Below are 12,945 nucleotides of genomic sequence, written 5' to 3'. Positions count from 1 at the left end.
GACCCCAAGTTACCTGCTCAATCAACAGAGCACAAATCTTAGGTTAAAAGGCTTGGATCCGTGCCAGTCATTTCTGCCAAAACTCACACAGCAGGCAATTCATTATGCCACCAAGGGTCAGCAAGTCCTTCAACTCAATAAAAATGTTAATAAAACTAAGAGCTCACAAAAAGGAACGCTGATCCCCCTGGTCTCTGAAGATGGTGTGTGTGTGTGTGTGTGTGTGTGTGTGTGTGTGTGTGTGTGTATGGGGTTGGGCGTCAAACTCCAACTGCTCACCGCCAAAGTAGATAATGCATCGGCGTATATGCTACAGCAGGTGGTTTGAACTTATTGGGAAAAGGAACACACAAACACAGGTTGTTGAGTCAACCAATAGATCTCCAACCCTCAAATCTCCAATTCCATATCCACCCCCACTCATCTAAATACATTTAAATACGATTAGGCAGATTGCACAGGATGGCAGTGGGTTTATAATTATACATGACATCTTTGAGAGATAAAAAGTGATTACTCTGGATGCCAGAGTGAGGGGGGACAAATCTTTTTTTTTTTTGCTTAGCAACCAGTCATTATCCTCAGGAGTGGATCGAGGTGATCCATCCGTCGAACTCTGGTGGCTCGCCTATCTCCCCTGCTCACCGCCCTCCCTCCCTCCATCTCGCTGCCTTCTCCCCGTCCGAATACAAACAGAGATAAAGAACTCCGCAATCGCTCGACACACAAATAGGTTAACACAATAAAGCCGGCGCTGACTGGCTCACTCGAGGGAGGAAAGCAATTCCAGCAGCAGGCAGGAGGTAATAAAACAGGCACTAGGAGAGAGAAGTGGGTGTGTTTGTCCATATGTGTCCTCATGCCATTGTTTCTATGTTCCTGACTGTATGTGAGTGAAAGCAGGCACAGAGAAGCCAAAGGGGCCTCAGATCTTAATATCGCTAGGATTTCTAACAGTGGGTTTAGCCTAGAAACATATACCAACTACCCCCCCCCCCCCCCCCCCCCCCCCCCCCCCCCCCCCCCATGCTCTCTCCCAAATCTGTCTATAGCTCAAAAATTCAAAACAGGTCAAATTAAATGAATTTTATCTGTGCATGCCTCGGCTTTCCACTCCGTGTCGCCGGTACTAGGACCGGCAATAAAAGATCCAAATCTCCAGAGTTGTATTAAATCGTGTTGCGTTCACGCAGAGCTGGGGAAACAAAGAGGGGTGGCTTCTCCAATTACCATGCCGAACAGATATTCTTTTCTCCAGTCAGTGGAAATTGTATTACCTTTACAGCAATGCCATCAGAATTGGGTAACAGACTCTTTTTTTTCCCTTCTTTGTCACAGACGCTAACGGTCGCTGTGTCACCCCCATATAAGGTAGTATCCATTTGCAACAATCATGTCATGTAGCCATTGTCACACACTCCCAAAGCCAGGCTTCTGAACACATTACAATCCCTATCGTTTTGAATGATATAATATCTGAATTGGCTGAGCAAAATTGCATTACGTAGCTTATTTCTGAATGACTGCATTCTAATGAAACAAAATAGAACTATGAGACATCCATACTGCTGAAGCCAATCTACAGCACAGGCCCTGGGGGCATAGGATGACGTAGGTCATTCACATAGGGCCTCAAACCCCAGTGTAAAACTGCCAATATGTAAAGAGCACATGGCTTCCATAGCCAGAGCTACCTAATCATTAAGGAAATGAATTAAAAAAAAAATGGCAGACAAAAGTTCAACCCATTTAGGTCATATGGCTATCCACAATTTTTACAATCATTGGCTCTGTTTATTCGTGCTGACAGCACCAACAACCAGGTGATCAACCAATCAGCAGATGAAAAGACATGAAGTGCTGGCTACTGTCAACGGAGAATGACCAAAGCATAAAGACAAAACCCCACAAGGTAGGGCGACTGACCAAAATCAAACGGAGACGGAGATTAGAATGAGATGCAGTTCCTTGTTGCATTAAAGTTTGATCTTCCTCAATAAACGAGGAGAATCAGATAGCTCCCGTTCCAGATTAAAGTACACCAGCATTGGGGGAAGAGAGATTAAAACAGATGCTCGCACGAGATAAAAAATAAAATAAAAAAAACATATCTTGCTGCTTCTGGCATGGAAACAACTGGCGATAAAGAGTTCCGGAGATAATACACAACGAGGGAAAACACAACAGCAAATCAAACAGCATCCAAGCCTCCACAACGAATCAAAGCTTCCTTCATGCATAATTGTTGATGAGACCAAGACACACACACACAGGTTTATGGAGGAATAAATGGCCCTAATCATATCCAAGGCCTTAACGCAGTTGCTGAGGTGTAAGGAACCCCTTTTGGCTCAAGCACAACCCCAGAGTGAAAATAATTGCTATATAGCCTTTTTAATGCACTGCTGAGGTTGAGGTGGCTACAGTGAGCTTTTGAGTTGAGTTATCATTGTGCTGTGTCTCCATGGTCCCCCCCCCCCCTCTCTCCCACTCACAATCCTTGAGATCAATGTCATCACCAGGGTGATTTGAGAGCAGCCAGCATTGTCACACATGACAAATCAATGTTACCATGAGGCAAGGCCAGAGAGGCATCATTTTTAAAAGGAGAACAAATGTGCAGTTGGAGAGCTTGTCAGATTTGTTTTATCCTCTCCCTCTTTGTTGAAAAGTTATGCCGGCAACACGTCTTCCTTCACTCCAACTCGATTGGTTATAAACCTAGCAATATTCTGTATTGCCGCCTCAGCAGCTGAGGTTATTTCATTCAGCCTATTAATCTTCGTTGTGCAAACCTGAAACTTATTGGATTCACATAACAATCCTTACTGGGGACAAGGATCTCTTGGAGATTCCATCTTGTATCTTACATTCATAACTGCATTCTTGTATGTTAGGGTTCTATATGACCCTTTTTGAGAACTGGTTAGCTTATCACTGAGTAGGAATAGTGTCAAGTGAGCCTGGCTCCATACTATTGGATGTGTTAGTTATACTATAGTTTCACTCTTGATCCTGATGAAAAGCCCACTGCCTGCCAATCACTATGGGTTACAGTGCATGAACACCTGTTTGGGCACATCACCATCCTGTCCTCGCAGTCCAAGGCAAGGTAATCACGTCTTGAGATTACCTCAAGGCACAGATATAATAAGGCTTAGAGAACAAAACCAGCTCGCCAACACACAGCAGCCAGTGGAGACACTGCAGGGTGGCATATACAATCAAGACTGAAATATTTTGAAATCCAAAAAGAGCCAATGTCTTCTGTTTCTCTCACCAGATCTGGAAAATAACAATGTGTGGGTCCTAGGCCGTCAAACAGGGCAAACAAGAAGGAGAGGGCTGATATCAGTAGCCAAAAAGATGATATTGGGGGTGATATAGACTTGATATAAACAGATGTGATAAAAACTTTTGTAACAAATGAAAATGAAATAGAATTCTCTTGCTAGGACATGAGATGTAGTCATGACTCATGTACATCATTCTAGTACAAAAATCAACCTTATCCTTTAACAACAATCATTTCAGCCTCATTAAAGACCCAAGGAATGTCAAAACCACCTGCCTGAAACTTGGTAAACCGTAACATATGATCGTTCCTTAATCTTCACAAGTGGGCTAGGCAAACCTCCTCGCTTTCTGTGTCCTTACACTGATTGAAAATACAGTACGAACTAGCCACGTCGACCGATCCATTTACTCTTTACGCCGTATTGTGCTAAAGGCAGCAAGATCAGGGAAGAAATAGTGTCACTGAAGAAGATATTATAGAGCCACTTGAGACAGACTACACCCAGGTTCCATCCTTCCTAACACTACCAACCATACGGGGATATGCACACAGCATATTACCTGTACCTCAAAATGGCAAACAATACAGGGCTGCTTGTAACACAAACCAATGCTCAAGGGAACATCTTTCTTTCATTCGTGTTCATTCATATGTAAATTGTTAACACAAATAATTGTGTGCACTGTAGTCGGCGCAAATATATACAGTACGCAAACTTCCCCGCATGAGGAACTCTTTGATCAATATCTAATGAGATGTTGTTTGGATGCCCTTGAGAGAGAAGGTTCGTGGACCTAACTCCCAAATGCCATGTGTCACATTACATTTTTTTTGCCTAAATGTATTTCCTGGAAAGAAAGAAGCAACTTAATATTGTCAGTGGCTGTGGAAGCTGGTCCACAAGATGAAGATAGGATCACCGCTTTTCATTCCCTATACTTTCATATACAAAATATAGGCTATACAGAATAATTCAAACACCTCTATCTGGAAAACAAATGTGCTATTGCGTTGCTGTAAATATATCACAAATAATTACATTGGCACGGTAAGCTTAATTTAAATTGAAGATAAACCAAAGCAGAGGTTTTAAAAAAGATCATACGAGGTATGTTTGAAGTGGCACTGCACACACTATGCTAGTTGGGTTTTGTAGCCTCTGGGTCTGCATTTAGACAATCAAACCATAGTGGGATATATAAAAGATGAATACATCGAACAGGAAATTAAAGTTTAGCTATTATAAAGATATTCATGAGCAAACCTTACTAATTCCCACATGACTGCAGTATAAATAAGCAAGGAGTACAGTGCATTCATGCCAATGCTATCAATCAAACCAAAATAATATTTCAGTGTTGGAAATTGAAATAGTGCCTGGGCTTGCTTAGTATAACTTCTGTTTTAATATCTTGCCAAAATGTAATCTGTCCTTCAACCAATATTCTGTGCACATTAAGAAGGATACTTGTTGAAAGTTCAGCCAAAGGCATCAGATTTGTTCTGCTTTTTAGATGGTTATGGGAAGGCAATTAATCAAAACAAAGATGGACTTTGAAAGATAGGCCAGTCTTATTACACTTCCCCAGCGTAGTGTTGAGTTTACCTAGGATGGAGCCGTCTTAATCTTTTACCGCTATTGGTTAAATCAGGGTCACACAGAGTGTTTCTTGGTCTTAAAACAAATCTACTTTAAAACAAAAGTATACACCTCACACACATGGTTATGGCCTTAAAGGAAATAGAAGACAACTGTACCATGTCAGATATATTGCTAAAATGTATTAAAAAGTTTGAGTTTACATCCCATTACACTTCATATTTCAGTCTTCTGTGATGTATATAACAAAACCATTTGACATAGAAACACCAGATGTAAATAAATATTGATTCATTATGAAAAATATGAATAACATTCCATTCATGAGACCACTAGAGTGCTTTGATCATTCGACCACAGCTAGAATCCTTAGTTTCTACATCCATTTTTGGACTTACTGTATTAATGACATACAGTGCCTTCAGAAAGTATTCATAGCCCTCGACTACAGCCTGAATTTAAAAAAATCCTCACCCATCTACACAACACTCCATAACAAAATCAAAACATGTTTTTTTAGAAATGTGTTCAAATTTATTGAAAATGAAATACATAAATATCTAATTTACATAAGTATTCACAGCCCTATGTCTATACGTTGCAGAATATCCTTTGGCAGCGATTACAGCTATGAGTCTTTCTGTGTAAATCTCTAAGAGCTTTCCACACCTGGATTGTGCAACATTTGCCCAAGTTCTGTCAAATTAGTTGTTGATCATAGCTAGACAATCATTTTCAGGTCTTGCCATAGATTTTGAAGTAGCTTTAAGACAAAACGGTTACTTGGCTACTCAGGAACATTCACAGTCTTCTTGGTAAGCAACTCCAGTGTGTAGTTGGCCTTGTGTTTTAGGTTATTGTCCTGCTGAAAGTTGAATTCATCTCCCAGTGTCTGGTGGAAAGCAGACTGAACCAAGTATTCCTATAGGATTTTGCCTGTGCTTCATTCCATTCCATTTATTTTTTTATCCTGAAAAATTTCCCAGTCAATTATAAGAACACCCATAACATGGTGCAGCCACCACTATGCTTGAAACTATGGAAAGTGATGCCCAGTAAAGTGTTGTATTGGATTTGCCCCAAACATAACACTTTGTATTCAGGACAAAAAGTGAATTGCTTTGCCACATTTTCGGCAGAATTACTTTAGTGCCTTGTTTCAAACATGATGCATGTTTTGGAATATTTTAATTCTGCACAGGCTTTCATTATTTTCACTGTCAATTAGGTTAGTATTGTGGAGCAACTACAATATTGTTGCGAGATCTTACAGATAATTGTGTGTGGGGGGGTACAGAGATGAGGTAGTCATTAAAAAAAAAATCATGCTAAACACATTTTATTCTGATAGAGTCAAGGAATGTGAATACTTTCTGAAGGCACTGTATGCCAGTTCATTCTTGAAGAAAATAAATGCCTCAACCGCTTAGTTTAACTGTTGTACCCCATCAGAACCCCCCAAAAAAATGTACTCTTAAATGTAAACAAAACACTGTATAGCCTCAAAACATGGTTCAAACTATACATTTAATACCATTGATGGCCAGTGCATTAGTCCATAGTACGGTCTATGATTTTGAGAGTGGTTACATTTCTCCAGGCCCATCCCTCAGCATTTTAGACCAATAGGGGCAGGGAGATCCCTTTGTTATGGTTTTGATTAAGGATTACAGCTTTAAGTTTTTTTTACAATAGAAACCTTGCTTTAGTTATTTTCTTTGTGGACTTAGAATCCCATGAATGAGATTACTACAGTAAAAACAATCAGCTGGGATACTTACTACAGTAAAAACAATCAGCTGGGATACTTATTGTTGAATAAAATATGTCAGGATACTTAGTATCAAAATCCCAATTCCTAAGTAAACACTTTAAGGCCACCATGTTTATTTTCAGCCTTCAGAGGTAGTATGAGTCATGATATTTCGTTTTTAAAAAAAAGAGCCAAAACAAAATCCAAGGAGGTAAATCACTGACCTAGCCTACATATTAGGCTGTCCTTCTAGCACCAGTAGCTATCCCCATCCTCCCCAGCTACCATCATGTTGTGTTAAAGTAAGGATTATGCTGGGGGAGACTATTTGTTTTCGGTGAGGAGCAGCCGCAGCGCTAATATGAACACAATTTGCTCAGCGGGTCATAGACGCCGAGTGGAGGAAGTAAATGAGGTGGCTCTGCCCCCTCAGGTGAAGCCTCAGCCTCATACATCAGCCAATGTTTTATTCAATAGTAGCAAACAGGCGCCGTGCTATGCTATAGCAGGCGCCGCACAGGGCTGGCGACTCTAGGAGCCTGGCCCAGGATGGAGAGGGGCCCCATGTTAGATTATCAATGAGCAAGAGAGGGAAGGGAAAAGCTCCACTGTGCTCAACTGAAGCCTACTCCACTATCCAGCCACTGAAATAATGCAGAGATTGCTTAAAGTATCTAAGGCCTGAAGTGGTCTATGAATAAATGGATTATCCAGGCGTATTAGCTAGCCACAAACTCCAGGATTACCACATTGTTTTTTTCCAATTTGCTTAAATTAGGGTTTGTGTGTCCCCTCTGGTCTATGAAGATGAATGTGTGGTGTGTCAGATGGTGCTGGTGGGAGGAGCTATAGGAGGGGACGGGGTCATTGTAATGGTTGGAATGGAAACAAACGCATGGCAACAACGCATTTGAGTCCGTTCCATTGATTCAATTCCAGCCATTGCAATGAGCCCGTCCTCCTATAGCTCCTCCCACCAGCCGTGTGTGTGTGTCCCCATGTTAAATCCTAAATAGATAAAAAATAAAAAATAAATGTTTCCTGTCAGCACCTGCTGTTTACAACACGTTCTAATTTAGCAACAAGGCACAAGGGGGTGTGGTATATGGCCAATATACCACAGCTAAGGGCTGTTCTTGGCCATATACCACAAACCCCCAAGGTGCATTATTGCTATTATAAACTGGTTACCAACGTAATTAGAGCATTAAAAAGGATGAAATAGTATGAATAAATTAATCAAAATAACATTTATGAAAATATGTCAATGTGTTGGTAACACAGGCATTATCACTTAAATAATGCCAGAGGAGCTGGTGTTGAGGATATATTGACACGGCTGTTAGACCCGAGACTGTCGCAACAATGGGGGTTTGTAAAATGTTACAGACAGTCTCCTGACCAACATTTTGCAACATTGTTTCAATATTGAAATTTGATCTCCATTGTCCTACTGAGATTGTACATGTCAGAACAAGACTGACATCTTTTCTCAGCTAGTCGAAATCATGAATTAGCATAATACGAAAAGTATTCAGACTTTCCAAATTTTGTTACATTACAGCCTTATTCTAATTTCGTTAAAAAAAAAATTATCCTCCTTAAACTATACACAATACCCCCTAATGACAAAGCAAAAACAGGTTTAGACATTTTTGCTAATGTATTAATTAATACATTTTAGAATAAGGCTGTAAAGTAAAAAAAATTTGGAAAAAGTCAAGGGGTCTGAAAACTTTCCGAATGCACCGTATACAAAGAAGTGTCAATAGAAAAACAGGTCAAACGAAAGTAAATGCAGCTACTTTGCTGTTATTCTAGCTGCACGGTTTGACGTAACTATGTTGGCCGCAGTTGGCTAGATAGCTTGCAAAAGTATTCATCCCCCTTGGCGTTTTTCTATTTTGTTGCATTACAAACTAATTTACATTTATTTTTATTTGGATTTCATGTAATGGACATACACAAAATAGTCCAAATTGGTGAAACGAAAACAAATCACTTGTTTAAAAAAAAAAATAATAATAATAATTTTTTTTTTTACAAAATAAAAAAATAAAATAAAAATGAAGTGATGCGTGCATATGTATTCACCCCATTTGCTATGACGCCCCTAAATAGGATCTGGTGCAACCAATTACCTTCAGAAGTCACATAATTAGTTAAATAAAGTCAACCTGTGTGCTATCTAAGTGTCACATGATCTGAGTATATATACACACACACACCTGTTCTGAAAGGCCCCAGTGTCTGCAACACCACTAAGCAAGGCATAGCACCAAGCAAGTGGCACCATGATGAACAAGGAGCTCTCCAAACAGGTGCGCCAAAGTTGTGGAGAAGTACAGATCAGGGTTGGGTTATAAAAAAATATCTGAAACTTTGAACATCCCACAGAGCACCATTAAATCATTTTTTTTAAATGGAAAGAATATGGCACCACGACAAACCTGCCAAGAGTGGGCCGCCCACCAAAACCCACAGACCAGGCAAGGAGGGCATTAATCAGAGAAGCAAGAAAGAGACCTAAGATAACCCTGAAGGAGCTGTAAAGCTCCACAGCGAAGATTGGAGTATCTGTCCATAGGACCACTTTAAGCCATACACTCCACAGAGCTGGGCTTTACGGAAGAGTGGCCAGAAAAAAAGCCATTGCTTAAAGAAAAATAAAATGTTTGCCAAACGTGCTCCCCAAACATATGGAAGAAGGTACTCTGGTCAGATGAGCCAAAAATTCAGCTTTTTGGCCATCAAGGAAAACACTATGTCTGGCACAAACCCAACACCTCCATCACCCCGAGAACACCATCCCCACAGTGAAGCGTGGTTGTGGCAGTATCACGCTCTGGGGATGTTTTTCCATCGGCAGGGACTGGGAAACTGGTCAGAATTGAAGGAATGATAGATGGCGCTAAATACAGGGAAATTGAGGGAAACCTGTTTCAGTCTCCCAGAGATTTGATACTGGGACAGAGGTTCACCTTCCAGCAGGACAATGATCCTAAGCATACTGCTAAAGCAACACTCAAGTGGTTTAAGGGGAAACATTTAACTGTCTATGGAATGGCCCAGTCAAAGCCCAGACCTCAATCCAACTGAGAATCTGTGGTATGACTTAAATATTGCTGTACACCAGTGGAACCCATCCAAATTGATGGAGCTGGAGCAGTTTTGCCTTGAAGAATGGGCAAAAATCCCAGTGGCTAGATGTGCCAAGCTTATAGAGACATACCCCAAGATGGCTCTACAAAGTATTGACTTTGGGGGGGGTGAATAGTTATGCACGCTCAAGTTGTTTTTTTTGTCTTGTTTGTTTCACAAGAAAACATATATTTGGCATCTTCAAAGTGGTAGGCATGTTGTGTAAATCAAATGATACAAACCCCCCAAAAGTCAAAAAAAGTTTTTATTCCAGGTTGTAAGGCAACAAAATAGGAAAAACGCCAAGGGGGTGAACACTTTTGCAAGCCCCTGTAAGAGCGTTGCCTTGGAACATTTGGAAAGGAAGACTGGCTCGCATCCATAGATATAGAACAAAAAAAACTGGGTCCATCTCAAACAACCTAGCTAACTGATAGAATGAATGGCCAGCCGGCTTGGCTAGCATCTATAGATGTGTCGGGACTAGGCCTACATTTCTGTTGAGGGGTGAAATAGTAGCCTATGAATACATTTATCAAAATGTATTTAATACTTTGGTAACCCGTTGTGGGGAAAGCTATTGTACACTCGAAGTTGTGTAAAACGACTTTAGCACGCTGTGCTGATCTAAAGTAGCCTACTCGGCACCGCAGCACAGCGGTTCTAAAAATCCCTCTCATGAACAACTGCTTTAATCTGAAACGGCCGGAGGATTTCCCCCATTTAGATTATAGATAGTCAAACTGCGGCTTTATTCTTGGAAACTGTTCTTAGGCACATGTACTCTGGCATAGTTTATACTTAATAGCTCCATCGAATGGGACAGTGGTAGGCCTACCGGTAACACTAGACATAGGCTACAAGGACCAACTGAAAAAGTTCTGAGGAATTACTCACTGGTGATGCTCTTTCATTTGAGGAAGAGAACATCTGAGAGCTCTGATCAACATCGGTGTATGACATTAACTATTTACAGAAACGCAGCGCCAGTTACACGTATGGGGAAATCATTAATTTCCGCTGAAACTATATTTACCCACGGCTGATTAAAAATTATATGACGCATGGGGGCATACAGAAAGGAATTTCACACCCCATTTCGGAGCCTGCTGTGCCAGTGCCTTGCATAGCCCACTTCCCGACAATATACTTAATTGCTCCCAATCCTTGAAATACCAAATACTATACATCAAAGCAGATCCTAAAGCCATTCAGTAACTGACATCGATTTTACAACGCTTCCTTTATTGTAGGTTAGACTATGCATGAAAACAAAGGTTTTCTAGCCTATCCTATCCCCAAATCCTAATCAACATCTATGCACCGTAGCACCGAGCATTTTACATCCTCATTCTATTTTCTTACTAGACTATCCATCAATTGTTATACACTGTGCTGCCCTTCACTCCATCCATCAATTATGATATGCGGACATGTCACCAAATGACCCAAGCTGCCATTAGGCTGCAACAAAATCCCACATTCACGCAAGCGATGAATTTATTACTAGGCCGATATCGTTTTGGCACGTGAAGATTTAGTTAGAAAGGGGAAAATATTTACCATAAATTGTTTCGTAATGAAGACTAGAATCCCATGCAGGTTAACTGGCGCTGAGCAGTCTGCTTCAGAGCGTTGCCGTCCAGAGAGTAATCAAAAACGTTTCATCCCACTCTCCAAAACCACAAAACCACTCGTCGTTGATCAGCAATACAGTTTATTCTGCCCCTTTCAGTGCCATGAGCATTCAGAGAGTGAATCGGATTCCAAACGGGAAAACCCAAATAGTTAAGATGATTGCTCTTTCTGTCAAGGAGCAATATCGTAACTGATACGTTTCGTTTCCTGGACTGGACGACAGTGTATTAAAATAAACAGGTCAGCAAATCCAGGAGCGTTGCGTGTCAATCTCTCCAGTTAAACGGTGGTTTCACCTAACGCATAGCATACTCAACCTTTCGCCCTGCGAAACAAAGTAGCCTGTCAAAATTATCCGCTTTCGTGATCTTTCTTCTCGTTTCCTGGATAATATCTCCAAAAAGCCTTGTCACAAAACAGAATTGTCAATCCAAAATAATTGATATAGTTTAGGCTATAGGCAAAGTGTTTCGCCTGTTTAGTCTAATCAATCTGGATTTGTCAAAGTAGACTAAACGTTTCAACGCAGTCTATGGCACCGAGTAACCATACAGATTCCAAAGCTTTGGCTTTGAAACAAACGCAGTTGTTGGAAATAAATGAATAGGTACAATTAAATCCCGGCGATGAAGCTCTTTACGTCTTTTACACTTTCTCTGGCGATGCCTGGGCTGGTGCCGATCAGAAACCTCTGTCTTTCCGGTTACAGACTCGGATTTCCAATTGAGGTGACAAAACAAGTTCTAAACATTCCTCTGCGTTGTTCCTCTCATCTAAATACCAAGCGATAGCGTTAGTCTGTTTTAGGCAGCTCACTGCGCTTCGAGATGCGGTCCTCTCCGTATGCCGACCTGCCCGAACTGACAATAACCGGAACGATGCAGACTCTCCCAGCTCTTCAGACCGCCCACCAACCAATCACTGCACTGAGGGAATTGAAACGTTTGCACGGGTTAGCCTATCATTGGTAATTGAGGATTGTTACCACGGTGACGCTGTCAGCGTCCAGGCGTCTTTATTGAAACCACGTTGTTTATTCGCGGAAAATCTATCCAATTTAATGAAATTAGTAGACTAGTTGCCTAGAATGCAGAGATTCAGTCTAAGCGCCTCGACTGCACATTGTAAATAAGAAACGTGAATCCGTTTATTATAGGCCCTATAATAAACGGAATACAAGGGTTGACCATTCTCTTTTTATTATAGGCATAATAAAGCCCTCATAATGCTCTCCTAATTTACGAAGGAGAAGCCATATAAAGTAAATGTAGGCCTATTGTGTGCTTTAAACTCTTATTACAATTAGCCTATATATGTAACAAACTGTCTCATGGTTTTCACAATTTGTCAAACAAACGCTTGAGCCTGCTGCTGTGAGCACTATATAGGCATAGCCTGGCAACATGGGAGAGAGCAACCCAACCCACAATTAAAAAAACATCTGTTAACCTTTCCCATTTTTTAAAATACTTTAAGTAAGACATCATATTACATGTAGCATCCACAATAAAGACG

General features: G+C 40.8%; 1 protein-coding gene across 1 annotated transcript in view; it reads right to left on the bottom strand.

Annotated features, from left to right (window-relative positions):
• Positions 1-12,306, bottom strand: part of fam222aa (family with sequence similarity 222 member Aa) — an 86,887-nt gene extending 74,581 nt beyond the window's left edge. Inside the window, exon 1 of the mRNA XM_014160773.3 lies at positions 11,356-12,306. The gene's annotated coding sequence lies outside the window, so the exon portion shown is untranslated. The remainder of the gene's footprint in view (positions 1-11,355) is intronic.
• Positions 12,307-12,945: the final 639 nt, after the last annotated feature.

Source organism: Salmo salar, chromosome 20 (genome assembly GCF_965601325.2).
Source record: "Salmo salar chromosome 20, fSalSal1, whole genome shotgun sequence".
Classification (NCBI taxonomy): domain Eukaryota; kingdom Metazoa; phylum Chordata; class Actinopteri; order Salmoniformes; family Salmonidae; genus Salmo; species Salmo salar.
This window is presented reverse-complemented; position numbering and strand designations above follow the sequence as displayed.